The sequence below is a fragment of the Parasteatoda tepidariorum genome, chromosome 1 (assembly GCF_982258835.1).
Source record: "Parasteatoda tepidariorum strain Cologne lab strain chromosome 1, Ptep-v5.0, whole genome shotgun sequence".
NCBI lineage: Eukaryota > Metazoa > Arthropoda > Arachnida > Araneae > Theridiidae > Parasteatoda > Parasteatoda tepidariorum.
The window spans coordinates 134043359-134059036 of record NC_141755.1 but is presented as its reverse complement, the minus strand read 5'-3'; the positions used below and the strand labels follow the sequence as shown (position 1 = coordinate 134059036).

Sequence of the window (15678 nt, the reverse complement as noted above, 5' to 3'; positions counted from 1 at the left end):
TCTTGGAAATAGGATCCTGATACTTTGGTCAGGAGAGCGATCGAACCAGTTGCCTCGTAATTTTGAATTCCACCCAGAAGCCGGGGGAACTCCGGGACCAAGCACTGGGGCAAACTAACCTTCGTGGAGGACTGTTTGATGGAATAAACCCGCATCTGCTTTAAGCGCAGAGTAAAAACCTCCAGTGGTTAACACGACAGTGAGGGGATACTAAGCCATATTCCGTTAGACACTCAGAATGTTTTACGTCAGAATTGTGATCGGTGCAAGCCGGTTGCGGATTGGAACCCGGGTTACCTCATTGAGAGGCGAGCGCTATATTCCCTGATCCAAAACGTCTCTTCATTGATGTATTTTATTTATAACTGTCGTTGAACTGCGTACCCCATTTTTGAGTTTACGACTACTAATGTTCAACTCCGTAGCCTCGTAAGTTTGAACCAAATCCAGACGATAGAAGAACTTCTGGAATAAGCATTAGGAGAAATTTCTAACACGCTTTTAGTTACACGGAGAAGAAAACCACGGAAACATCCCACGGTTATCCCGATGGCAAGGGGACTCTAACCTATGATTCATCTACCACTGAGAATATTTTTCGTCAGCACTGTGATCGGTACGAGTCGGATGCAGAATTCGTTTCAGTCACCACTGATATTCGAACCCGGTTCACCTCATTGGGAGGTGAGGGCTATATCCCCTGAGCCACCACTACTCTTTATTGATGTATTGTATATCTTAAGTCTTTCAAATGGAAATCTTATTTAAATAAGTTCTCTCGGGTTCATACTCAAGTTTAGCCGATATAACGCCCTGTAACCGATATAACTCTGTCTAGCCGATATAACCCCCTCTAAAATATCAAAATTTATAAAAAAAAATTAAAAAAAAATCGACTAACGAGAACAAGTTTTTGTAATTTTGATGAAGCTGGGAGTAAATTAAAAGAACTAGGACTAAAAAAACGTCAAAAGAAATTTGAACAGATTATATTTCATTCAATAAGAAGGTTTTAAAACTTAGAAATAAAGAACAGTATTATGAAAAATCATGACCTATCATCTGTTAATCTTTCTATCTAGTTCTGATTTATGTCAGTATTTTTTCAAATGATAAAGCATTTCACAACTAATTTTAATATATATTTCAAGAATTTGTAGATGTAAAAATTCTATGTAACATCTAGTTCAAACTTTTTGAATTGGCGAATTTTGAATTGGCGAATTTTCTCCGAAAACTTCGATATGACTATAATTTGACAGAAATGATTTTAGATTACAGCAACCCTAGAAGAACAAATTAATATTCTCTCTCGTTAAGCAAAGGGAGAGACGCAAGTAGTAGAGGTAATTTTTGAAAGTTTTTAGTTTAAAGATATTAAATCTCAGTTATTTCACGTGATAATTAAGTGATTTCTCACTATAATCGGGATAATTTCATAAAAATATGATAATGATCAACAATTTCATACGTGTTTTAAATCTCAGAAATAATTTAGGTTTTTTTTGAAAAAATTCTATTGGCTGGTATTGTTTTGCGTTTTTAAAAAAATTGATAGTGTACTAAGTAAGTTTCACAGCTGGTGAAGTACCAAGTAAGTCTGTTACAATTATCATACATTTTTATAATTGTTTATATATCTAATCATTTTATTTTATAACTGTTTAAGTTAATAATCGTAAATGTTTATATCAATAGTTTTGATTGTAAGCAATTCAATTGTTTTTTTAAAATTGCATAAAGTTAATTTATTAATTTAAAAACAACTTTTACAAATAATTATAATTTCTAATGTTAATCAGACTCGTAAAAGTGTTCTCAGTTTCCAGAGACCGATAAATTAGATCGAATAATTTTTTTTTCGAATAATTTTCTTACAGTATAACTCATTTAAATTAGAAAAAATCATCACATTTTGACCCGCATTGCAAAATGTTTTTTTTAATTAGCATTTGCTAATTTTAAATGCTGTGTTTTTAAAACACCGTTTTGTAAACTCGGCGATTTAATAAAGTTTCATTTCATTTGTTTAAATTCCATAGCATTTTTATACTCAACATTGTTCTGGCACATGAAATGTTCTAAATCACATTTATAATTGTACACGCTAAATTTAAAGGTACTTTGCATTCAATGTCACAATTTCGTTAAAAATAATTTATAATAATGACAAAATTTTGACTACCGTGGCTTAATTTAAAAGTTAAATTTTTTTTTAATATTTATTAACTCATTCACTGATTTGACTTATCACAAAAATACTATTTAATACCTTAAACAACCTATAAGCAAATGCACTGCTATTTATTGGTTACTCATTGTTCATAGACCTATTCACTGATCCAGTGATTGGTTTTTTTTTTTCATTCCTCACATTTACTTTATTCACTCGCTATACTGTATCCAAAGTTGTTTATAATAGCAGTTTTCATGAAGAAAGCCTATAAAAAATATTTATGAAATAATCTATCTTGAGAGTAGCCGTTTAAAAATAAACTAAGAATGACTTATTTAATTTTAGTAACAATGTATTATTTTTTTATTATATTTCATAATAATTAAAAACTATTTTGAAGAGTTAAGTATACAACTTTTACATCATTTTTAAGAATATAATTTTACATGGCAAAATACAAAAATTTTAGCGATGTCGAGTAGATCCTGAAAAACTAATTTTTTAAAAAAAGTCGTATTTTTAAAATTAGTTTTCCCAGGAACTATTCGACCGATTTTGTTCAACTTTTTTAATTTTATCCATCGCATCACATGTTTATTTGGAGAAAGTATGTTATTTGTGTCTGGTTTCGTAACAAAGAATATCGTCTGCGCGAATCAATTTGCATATTTAATAATAATATCAGAAATCATAAGTGACTAATATTACGCGGAAATTCGATTATTGGATCAAAAGTTATTCAGGATGTTCACTTTTTTTGCCCTCCGTACATTCTTTTCATATCATTTTTCAATTTTATTTAGCTAAACAATGTGTACAGTTAACTGCTCATACAGTCCCGCTCCATATTATTCGACGTACTGTAAAATTCTATGTAAAATCTTAACTATCAGATGATACTATACTACAGCTTTGTTTTTATATGATTGAAACCGGTTTGCACTTATTTCCGCTCCTGTATCAATGGTTTAACATTGTAATGCAATGCGTTGAAAATAAATACAAATAGGAAGTATAAATAAAATCTCCTGAATAAAAACCCATAACATATATGTTTAAATATTAAAGTATTGCCTATAAACTCCTACAAAACATGTAGTTATTAAAACACTACAGTGAATCTAATATTTTGGTCAAATTATTATAATATTCTAATATAATACCTGATGTAATAAATATTCTATATTTATATAATATATCGTCCTATTTATCCGATCGCGATGGCTCAGGGATTACAGCGTTCGCCTTCCAATGAGGCGAACTGGGTTCGAATCCCAGTGATGGTTAGTAGATACGAATTCCGTATTCGGCTTGCACCAACCACAGTGCTAACGTGAAATATCCTCAGTGGTTAGACGGATCATGAGTTAGTCAGGCTAACCATGGGAGGTCCTCGTGGTGATCCCCTCCATGTAACGCAAATGCGGGTTAGTTTCATCAAAAGTCCTCCACGAAGGCAAATGTTTCCTAATACTTGATCCAGGAGTTCCCTTGTCTTCTGGATTGGATGCAAAATTACAAAGCTACGGAGTTGAGTATTAATATACACAAAAATTGAGTCGGATGATACAATAATATCTAACATTAGAAATTTTCCTTTGAAAATATTTAATCTATCTCGCAAGACTTTTTGTTTTGTAACCATTCTGATTTGAAATCTGTTGGGGAAAAAACTAAATTTAATATAACTATGTTAAGAAAGGAGAAAAGCAACTAACAACTACAAATGCGATCTACGCTTAACTACATTTGACAAACAAAAAAGAATTTTTTTTTTTTTTTTTTAACACTTGGAAAAAAAAGTTGTGCGTACAACTTGTAAGTTCATTTAAAAAATTAGCGAGTGTTGTTAGATAGGTTTCTTCATAAATTTTTTTAAAACATAAGTCTAAAATGTTACATTTTATGCACATAAAACACTCGTCTGTTTTTAAAAGTTGTAATCAATTTCATAGAACGAAAAAAAATAAGTTAAACATTTAATAAACTCCATTTTTATTTTAAAATAACTTTAGCAAAACACGCGCTGAGTGAAAGCTCTTAACAACAGTTTGTAAATTTTGTAAAAGTTGAAATGTTACTTTAAAAGAAAATTTTGTTTTAGAGGTGTAAGATATCTTCCCTTTCAAGCTAGATTTTGCGAGATGTATTAAAGTTCGAATTTCAAAATGAACATTTTAATCTTCTTTGCAACTACGATTGTAAACAAGGTAGTAGTTAGGGGGGAAGGAGGTGGTCTCATTTTCTAATTAGTGACGGCTATATTGCGTCACAAACTCTCAGCGAATCGAAAACTTACAAAGAACTTAATTTGCATTTTCTCTCTTAAATCTTTTGGATGTCCCGTGTTCTGAAAATGTTTTCAGTTTCTGCAAAAATAATCTATTGGAGTAAAGATCCGTAGTTTTGTAGCAATAGTTTAGCAGTTTATTCGTAGTTAGTTAGTAATCTTTTTTTTTTTTCTCATTTGTAACGTTTTTATCTTATTTACTGGCTTTGATAATGATTTTTCAATTAAAGATTTATTTTATTTGGGTTTTTAATTACGTGTGTAATAAGGCGTATACCTGAATATTTACTTAAGTTTAATAAGGATATGTTTTGGAATTCTATATTTTATTTTACAGCCGTCGTTCGACGTCAATTTTGAGTTTACAACTTAAAGTAGACTGTAAAACTAATAAGAAAATAGAACGAATTTTTTTCTTCAAAAAAATGCAAACAATTACAAGTTCTATTTACATGAAAATTTAATTCATTATTACTTTGCAAATATCATAAAATGTGATTTGATTCAACAAAAAAAAATAATAATTTAACGATGTTATAAAAATTATCTTTGTGTTAATGTTTCTCAAGTTAGAAGTTATCGATTTTGTTATATAATTACCCTAAAAATGCAATTATTACTCGGCAAATATTATAATTTGATTTAACCCAAGGGTAATTTAATGACGTTACATGCAGAATACAAAACTGTAGTTTTATTAATTAGTTAGATTTAAAAACAATTGAACTTTTTAATCCATAAAACCTTTTTCGGATGTAATTTACTTTTGTAAACTTCGAAATATTTGAGGAAGGTATATTTTAAATTATTTATATAAAAGCGTTAATGCAAAATTCAATTATTTTAACATCATTTAAGAATCATTATAATAATCTTTATTATCGAATCTTTATAATCGAATCTTTATAATAATCTTGATTATAAAATCTTTATAATTTTCTTTAAAGTAAAATAAACATATGAACTGAAGAATTTTCGAGATTAAGTTGAATTGGCGAGTTTTACAGTCAAAGGGAAAGTCGAGTGAAAACCCTACAATTCGAAGAGATGAAGAAACATTTGTTTTATTTTTCATATAAAATATTTAGTTGAACATCAACTAATCGTTCCTCGTAAAAAAAAATTCATAGTCACATTTGAAAACTGAAATCGGCGTTTGTGAGTGTTAAAAGTTTTTTGTTATTTTTCTTTCCGATAAACAAATATTTTTTGATTAACGTCAGTTTTCATTTCATTACCGTTCACTATTTTCCTTTAATTCATTTGGTTAATTCATCAAAAAGTCGGCTGATGTATCATTTTGTTTCATTGCTGAAAAATCAGCCAGGTGCAGTCTTTTGCTCACCCGTACAAAATTACAATGAAACCGGAGGGGGCCAGTATAGCTTGGTTAGTAGGGCAATGCGCCCATATCCCAGAGGTCGTGGGTTCAATCCCCGCCGACCGAAGGCTCCCCGTGTAGTAAATGATGACTGATGCACGTCAGATCTGCCGGGTACACAAAGTCCTCAAAGTACTCATAACAAATCAATACGCCAGGGGGGTACTGATCCAGGAGTTACCTTGTGTTCTGGATTGGGTTCAAAATTACAAGGCTACGGAGTTGAACAATAGTAGTCTTAAACCCGAAAATTGGGTCGGCTGTGCAACGACGATTATAAAATAAAATAAATTTTAAAAAAAATGAAACGGGTATGAACCGTGGTGGCTCATGGGATAGAGCGTTTGTCTTTCAACGAGGTGAATCGGGTTCGAATCTCTGCCGATACAAAATCCGCACGCAGCTCGCACCGGCCGCATCGCTGACGTAAAATATCATCAGTGGTAGACGGATCCATGGTTAGAGTTCCCTTGCTATCAGGCTAACCATGGGTGGTTTTTGTGTTTCCTTTCCATGTAACGCAATAATGGTTTGTCCCATCAAAAAGTTCGCCATGAAAGCGATTTTCTCCCAATACTTGAACTCCTTATCTTCTGGATTGGGTTCAAAATTACAAGTCTATGAAATTGAACATTGTCAGTCGAAAACTCAAAATTGGGTTGGGCTGTTCAAACGACGGTTCGCATATGAAGCGGGAATCTGGAATGACAAAAATAGTAAATAAAACCTCCAAAATTTAAATCCCCTTCCCCCCCAAGAAAAAAGCATAACTATAAAATTGAAAAAAGGAAACAAAAAAAAAGTTGCAATGATGAAAGGATAAAAATAGCTACAAAAAAAAATAGAAATTGAAAAACGCAAATCAAATGCAGAAGATAAAAAAAAAAGAAGAAATGAACTATGGAAGAACTGAGATAAAACTGAGAGCAGCAGTTGCAGAACTTCTAACCTTAATATTTTTTATGTTTAATTAAAAGGCTCAATTTTCCAGCATAAATTATATTTCATTTTGATAGAGAAGCTTAAAATTGATTATGAGAAAAACAATTCTAAAGTCACACCTATTATATATTCCTTTTCCTTTTTTTTTACTATTTTTCCTTAAAGGATGCTATAATAACATATATAATATATATTTTTTTAATAATAATATCATATAATTTTAATGTCACTTCATAAACTAAGAAAAATATTTTTTTATAACAATTTAGAAACAAAATCGTAATTAAGGTTCTTTTAACTCAAAGAAAAATAAATAAATAAAAAAATAGTGGAAAGAAAAAAGTGGTTACCAATAAATCTAGTGGTCAGTGGTCATCCGATAAATTTGTCAGTTTCGCCTTTTGTCGGTAGATTTTGTCTTTTCCCCGATTATAGTAAATTAACGTTTTTCTTATCCGGGAATTTTCGGGCTATATTAATTGGGCTACTTTTCAAAAATCATGAAATATGTTTTTTAATTTTTTAAAAATTTAATAGCTTTTTGAGTTAGCTAAGTATTTGCTGAAATAGCTAATTGTTTTTTAAAACTACGGTTCTTTTAAAATTTATTGAAAAATAATTTGCTTTTAAAATCAATTTTTACTGAATGTTTTCTATAAAACAATTTGGATTAATCTGGACCTGCTGTAATAGTTTCAAATTTTTCGCCAGTAAAATCGTCAAATATCAAAAGTATTCGCCAATTTTCCAAAGTCTTCGCCGAATGCAAATCTTAACAATTTGTTTATAATGATTTTTTTTTATCGGGGAGAATTATTTTACGGTAGTATATTTCAGGCTTATATTATTCGCACCCAACTTTTGCCATATAACAATTTTATTCGCCAAATTTACGATTTTATCGCATTTAGCGCGGCCCTGATTAATGTAATATGATGTATCTAGTTTACATACTTTACAAAGAACCAGAAATAAATAATTTCTTAATATTAATAAATAAGACATTCATTTCAATTACAAAATTGCAGTTTTTGGGTCACTTGTTTATTACAGAAATAAACATTATTTATCTAAGATCTATTTATCGTTAGTATCATATTTGCTATCTTTCATCTTTAAATTTTATTAAAAAATTTTGGAATTGGCATATGGATAGAACAATATTGTGGCAAAAAATATTTATAGTGCTGACGTTTAATATCCTCAGTTGCAGACGAATCATGGGTTGAAGTCCCCTTTCAGTCAGGTTAATCGTGGTTTTCCTCCTCATGCAACGCAAATGCGGGTTAGTTCCATCAGAAAGGCCTCCACAAAGGCAAAATTTTACACAATACTTGATAAAGTAGTTCCCTTGTCTTTTGGATTGAGTTCAAAACTACAAGGCTACGGAGTTGAATATTAGTAGCTGTAAACCCTTAATTGGGTGGGCTGTTAACGACGGTTATAAAAAAAAATTAAAATAATAAACAAACTAGAGTCGCAGTGACTCAGGGGATGGACCATTCGCCTTCCAAAGAGGTGAATCTGCTTCGAATCCCTGCGATGGCTGGTCGATACGAATTCCGCATACCGCTTGCACCGACCTTAATCCCGAAGTTAAACATTCTCAGTAGTAGACAGATCACGGGCTGGATTTCCCTTGCTGTCTGACTAATCGTGGTTTTTCTCACCATGTAACGCAAGTGCAAGATAGTTCCATCAGAAAGTCCTCCACGAAGGCAATTTTTCTCCCAATACTTGATCCAAGAGTTTCCTTGTCTTCTGGATTGGGTTCAAAAATACAAGGCTACAGAGTAAAACCAAAATTTGGGTCTGTTCAACGACGGCGATAAAATAAATTAACTTGAGGCGTGATGACTTAGGGGATCGCCTTCCTTCGAATTCCAGCGATAGCTGACCGATATGAATCCTCCTCACTGATCACAGTGCGGATGTAAGAATATCCTCAGTAATACACGGATCATGGATTAGAGTCCACTTGCCGTAAGGCTAACCGTTTAGTTTCTCGTGGTTTTTCCTGCATATAGCGCAAATGCGTATTAGTTCCGTTAAAAATGTCCTCCGCGAAGGTAAATTTCTTCCATTACAAAGTAAAAAGTGGTCAAAATCAAGTAAAGAGTGGTCAAATCAGAACTGCCAAAAAGTGAGTTCTTTCTAAATCTAGCAACCATGTCACCTTTTTAAACAGTACATTTCGAAGTAACTGAAACAAATTTTCAATTCAAACACACCAGAATTGTGTAATTTATTGTCTTATGAAATACTGCTGATTTATGCTCAGAAATTATACAATTTATTTCTTTTTATCAAAAACAAAATTATTTGTTTGAAAATATCGCCCCGCAGAATGAATTTGTAATTGTAGTAAGAAGCTGTGTGCTTTCTAACCGGAAGTAGAGCAGGTTAAGAGGTCGAGAAAGTTTGTTGCCTACATGTATATGGAAAACATCATCCATTTACGTTAGAATAAACGAAATAAAACGAACTTACTCCTTATTAAATAAATAAACCCAAGAAGTAATAATCCTGAAACGGTAACACTATTACGGTAACGGCACTAACAATCCTGAAACGGTACTTGCTTAAAAACTTCATTCGGAAAAATATACAAATCGGAAGTTACAGTCACGTGTTCGGGGCGCTCAGAAACTGGCTCCCATTTTCAAGACTTGTTAGACAAGAATGAGAAGAAACAAAAGTGATTTGAAAAATAAAACATAAAAATGCCAACGAGAAGTGAAAAAAAAATAAATAGGAAAAACAAAACTAAAAAACCACGGTAGCCAAGAGAGAGGAAAATAAGGGGAAAATGGAACAGGACAAGGTTTCCACGGTCCTTAAAAACTGCTTAGTTTTTATTTTGAAAATTAAGGGCCCTTAAAAGTACTTAATTTCCAGTATCACTAGTTGGTTGGAACAATTTTTTTATCTTAGGAAAATATCCACAATTAAAAAGTTCGTATTTCGCCTAGAATGAGACCCTGCATCGAGGGTAGAACATTTTGAATGCGTGTGAGTGTAGGGGTTACAAGAAAGTGGAAGAAAACACGCCCTTATTGTTTTTTTAATTTTATTATTAAATTTTTTCATTAAAATATTCTTTCTTTCTGGATCATTCTGAAAGAAAACAATTTAGAGATGGGATCGTTATACTGCAGGTGGGTAGAAGCCTTGATTTATTTTGTGCAATACCGTTGTCTGCTTGGCGCCGGAATAATGACTAATAGCACCTATCAGTCAAGCAAAAACTTTTATTTCTTAAAAACTTTTATTCTATTTATTTTCTTTCTTATTTGTTATTCTTAAAAATTTCGTCCCAAACTTATGTCTTTTGTGTACCCTTTCTAAGTTTTTCGTAACGCTGTGTACCATTAATAAAAAAGTGAATGTATATTTTACTATAAACAAATGGCACAAAAGTTAAAAATCACAACTGGCTGTTGACACTACTAATTTTTAACTGTTAACTCTGCAAAAAATATGCAATAGAAAAATACGTAATCGTAAAATTTCATGACTAGCTTTTTTTTAAAATAAACGTTTTGAAATGTTTGTTTGTTGCAAGATATTCGCGTACCCCCGCTAAACTGCTACCGTACCCATGGGGGTGCGCGTATCACACTTTGGGAAACACTGTCTTAAAGGATTGTTTGTTTCACCGTGGTGTCTTTTAGCAGGTGTTTCATGAGCAATATGGAAAATAAAGTGATGGTTTTAAGTCCTCCTAAAAACGGCAGAAGAAATCTTGCATTAGTAAAGCTGAGAAGGAAATAATATTGAGCATTTATAAAACAGAAGTGCATTCAAAACTAGATGTTCCAATCATTGATGTGGCTGATCATGCGGCTTCTATATCGGGAGTAAACACAGCTTCTGTTTTCAGAATTATTAAAGAATATAAAAGGGATGGTATATAACAGGGGTGGCGATGCTCCTTGATAGTCGAACCATTTTTCAAAATTTTAAATTTTTCGCGAGCCGCAATTAAATACGTATTTAAAAGGTATGCAAAAAGGTATTAATTTTTTTTTACTTAAATTATTTATTGAAAACATATAAAAAAATTAAAAGTGCAAAATATGTGTATTGAATTTAAATATTAAACACATTTGTTTTACTTCTCTTGATAATTCTTAAAAATTTTGTGAATAATTGGTGGCGGCACTTCTCAGTAATTCTTTGAGATGCTGGTTAGCTAATACTGATCGGTGTTTGGATTTTACGAATTTTAAAGTGGAATACAATGATTCACATAAGTACGTTGTTCCGAATATTGAAATAATTTGACAGGCGGCCTTTTTCAATTCAGGATACTTCGATTCTGGTACAAATTTCCAAAATTCAGTAATCGACGTCGACTTATATTTTCATTGTAGAGCTTGATCTTCTCTATTAATTCTAATTCTCCAGATGCTCTTTATTTGTCATAATATATTAGAAATGGAAAACTCACCTTGAATTGAACAACGTTGCATTCATATTTGTTCTCAGTAATTTAAAATACATTTAGAAACACATTCGGAATGATAATAATTTTTTATAAATATAATAGCACAAAAATGAAAAAGGAACTCTGGTACATTTATCAAGAGCCACAAATAATCCTTCAAAGAGCCGCATTTGGCACGTGAGCCGCATGTTGGCCACCCCTGGTATATTACATTCACTGAAGAGTCCAACGTTAATACAGTTATTCTTAAAATTTTGTTCTGTTCTGCGTAGTTTAATCTAATTATTTTTTCTTTAGGTACAGTTGTTAATTAATTACAAAAATTCAAATGCTACTTAAAATTAAATAATTTTGATTATTACTAACACTGGGGGTTCCGCGTCCGGCCGACCACCTGACCGGAACATATGCTCCTGCACCCCAGAGCCCAAGGTCAAGAAAACTGAGATGGGCACAGTCGGCCTTGGTAATGGGCTGTCGCGCCACTGAGTTAGTTAGTTAGTTATATATATATATATATATATATATATATATATATATATATATATATATATATATATATATATATATATATATAGCGCGGCATTTTAACAGCGTTTCTGATATATTTTTTCTTCTCCACTTCTACTTTTAAAGTTATACAAATAATTAGATTGTCGGTAAAATAGAAAACTGATTTTCTACATTGCAAGTTTTGTTTTAAGAATTTAGGAAAATTTTCTATTTCTCTTATGCTTTTTTGATTAATTGTGTTTATTTTTTATTTTATTTTGATAGCATATTTTAAAGCGTGTTCTTTTTCGACATTTTTTCTAAAAATCCGGCGATGGGAAACACTTAAAAGTATAATTATCAGCGTTAAATTTTTTTTAAAAAAAATCGAGAGCGATTTCTTATTTTTATTTCTGTTTGGCTTTCCCATTTTTTTTTAAAAAAAAGGAAGAAAAAAAACTTTTGTTTTTGTTATGATGTGGCAATTTTAACGAGCACTACTCTTAGATATATTTAAATCGATTATCGCGAATTATCGACTTAACGGACATATCGGCAAGCCGATATAATTACCTTTTATTTTTGGCGATGCATCAGGAATCTGATTTAACCCACTAACGGGACTCATTTGTTCCAACAAATGTATAAAAATTACTAATGGCCCTCACTGACTGAATTAACTGACCCTCATTTGCGTTACATAGAGAGAAAAATCACGAAAATATGCCATGGTTAGCCTGACGGTAAGGGGACTCTAACCGATGATCCGTCTACCACTGAGGATATTTTGCAAGCCAGATCGGCGCAAGCCAGATGCGGAATTCGTATCGACCAGTCATCTCTGGGATTCGAACCCGGTCCACCTCATATGGAAATCTGATTTAAATGGCTTCTCTCTTGTTCACGGTCCAGTTTAGTCCATCTTTAGATAATGCCCTCAAACACTTAAATAACAAAATGATTAAAAAGAAAGCTCTTTTAACGAGTAAAAGTTTTTTGTAATTCTGATGAAGCAGGGTATAAATTAAAAAAACTATTAAAGAAAAATTAAAAAAAAAATTAAATAAATTGTAAATGTTATATTTTATGCAATAGTTTTAAAAATGGAAATAACACGATTTCAAAAATAGTGATCTCTGTTTAAAATCATGCCTTTTAATAAAACGCATTACGTTTTCAACTATACGATTTTAATGCGTAGTAAAATATTTCGTCCTTGTGTCTAGTTCAGATTTATGTTGGTATTTTTTAAAACCGCAAAAAGCATTTCGCCATTTATTTTATTACACTTCTGGATCCTAGATTTAAAAACTCTATGTGACATTTAGTTCAAACTTTTTTAATTGGCGAATTTTCAATTGGCGACTTAAGTACGGCGAATTCCAAATAACCGAGAAACAATATAACAACCATAGAAAACTAAATTAGTATTCTCTTTCCTCTACTGAATTTAAAGTAAATATTGATGTTCCTCCATAAAGTAAATATGATTTAAAGTAAATATTGATGAATTCCTTGTTGAAAGCGTGGGTTTGTCTTATTTTTGAGATCTATTTATTAAGTAAATTTCCTTTTTTGTTGATACATTTATTATAGAATTTTATGAAAACATTTTTCTATTCTTTTTCTGCATTTATTTTATTTCGATTTATTGTTTTTATCAATAGTTTTGTATTTAAGGACTTTGATAGGTTTTTTGCCATAGAAATGACTTTATGAAGGAATATTTGTTGAATATCAAATCAAGTGTTGAATGTTAACAAAGTTGTAATATTATTTTAGGAAAGATAGTCAATCAAATGAAACGTCGCGATTCGCATTTACGAAACTTAAAATACACTCAGGGCGATTCCTATTAACGAGATTTAAAACTATAACACAATGTAATTTTCATCAAATATTCAAAAATTACACACCATGATTCGTTTTAAAATAACGCTTCATGATATATATATATTCACCTGATTTTTTAAGAAAAATTTTGATTCGAACCTGGGTTATTTTAAAATCAAAGATTATGATTTGTAATTACGCGATTTTAATATCGAACATTTCGTTTTTTAAACTCAAAACTTAAAAACCGCACATCACGATTCATATTCACGCAATTTAACTTAATAATTGACTTTTCATGGATTAAAAATAAATTTTGGCATTTTGCCAACGTATAATTCAAAATATCTTTGTAAAATTTTTGGTCAATATTCATGGATTCAGATAATTAAAATATAATAGTTTAAAAGAGTTTTGGATCCTTTTTTGAAGCTATCATTATTTACCACGTTTATATAAACTTGCCTTCGTGTATGTCTGTCCGGGTGGAATTTTGTAATCCATTTTAAACTAACTTCCCGACTAGCTACAAACTTCAAATTTAGCACACAGTTCAGAATTGGATGACAATGCATGAAAATGAAGAGAAAAAAGACATGCAAAGTAAAATAAAATTAAAATTTAAAAAAAAATTATTTTCGAGATTGTCTTTTGTTGTCGATTCCATTATTTCAAATTATTACGTGTCGGGTGAAAAGATTTTTGTTGTCGGAGTATTTTTATTGGCTGAAAAATCACGTGGTAGGATCCAGTTTTTCCTCATTCATCTCCAGATTGTTTTGGTTGTCATCAGCATAAAACTTATTCTATTACTTTAGTAGTAGTCTTGTAGTAGTCTTGACTACTCTTGACTAAGAAAAATAATCTAAATAAAAATATATATTTTTAAAAACCACGTTTTTTGTAGTGAAGAATAATAATTAAAAAATAATAATTTTTTAAAAATATAAAATAAAAATTAAAAATTAAAAAAATCATAGTTTAAAATAAAAAAATTCAAAATAAAAAGTAATATTTTTAAAAACCACGTTTTAGTAGTGGAGAATAATAATTAAGAAAAAAATTGAAAAACGAAAAACGTGGGGCGCATGAAATACATAACAGTACATATACACATACATTTACACATTTTCTTACTCATACACATGCACAGCCACATATGCATTCACATACATATGCATATACACAAACATATTCCACATCCACATTCAGATACAATTACAATTACTGATATACATAAACATATTCTCAAGAGCACACATACACACACTAATATAACATTACTGTTATGTATTTCATGCGCCCCACGTTTTTCGTTTTTCAATATTTTTCTTAATTATTCTTCTCCACTACTAAAACGTGGTTTTTAAAAATATTACTTTTTATTTTGAATTTTTTTTTTATTATTACCACTCAAGTATTGTCGGAATCTTTGTCGAAAAAATGAGAATATCATATAGTTTTAAGAATTTTATAATATTGTAATAAAATTACAATATTATGAAATTTACAGTTACAATATTATTATTATTATTATTTTAATTGAAATAATACGACTTAACTACTGTAATTGCTTAAAATATTTTCATGAATTTAATTCATTTATGCTTTAATTATTAAAGTTTCTCAAAATAAGATTTAAAATATATCAATTTCTCATTTATAAAAATTATGATTAGAGTTTACAATTGTCTATTAGCAGAAGACATTCAATGATTATCTATGTCTCCTGCGTAAACGTCTATTTCTTTTAAAATTTCGGGTATTTCTTCGTGAAGCCCCCCCCCCCCAATCACTCCTCTTAAATATTGATGGTGAATTTTTATATTCACATTTTTCTATTTTTTTTTAAAAAATAGTTTGTGATAAATATCAGTTGAAATCATATTCATTTATTTAAAAGATTGAAATATATTTTTGTTTAATTTGTAAACACTCTTCCGACGTTATTTATTTTAGAAGAGTGTTATGTTGTATTTAGCTCATGTCAATCCTTGACTCTTAAGTTTATTTTGATCCTTTAAAATTCCATTTCTAGTCTTCCTTTGTAATACACATCTGAAAATTATTGAATTGATATATTTAATAAGATTTTTTATTTTATCTATCAAATA

General features: G+C 30.5%; 1 long non-coding RNA gene across 1 annotated transcript in view; it reads left to right on the top strand.

Annotated features, from left to right (window-relative positions):
- The first annotated feature begins 1317 nt into the window (after positions 1–1317).
- Positions 1318–15678, top strand: part of LOC147817008 (uncharacterized) — a 60179-nt gene continuing 45818 nt past the window's right edge. Inside the window, exon 1 of the long non-coding RNA XR_015429838.1 lies at positions 1318–1594. This is a non-coding gene — a long non-coding RNA (uncharacterized LOC147817008). The remainder of the gene's footprint in view (positions 1595–15678) is intronic.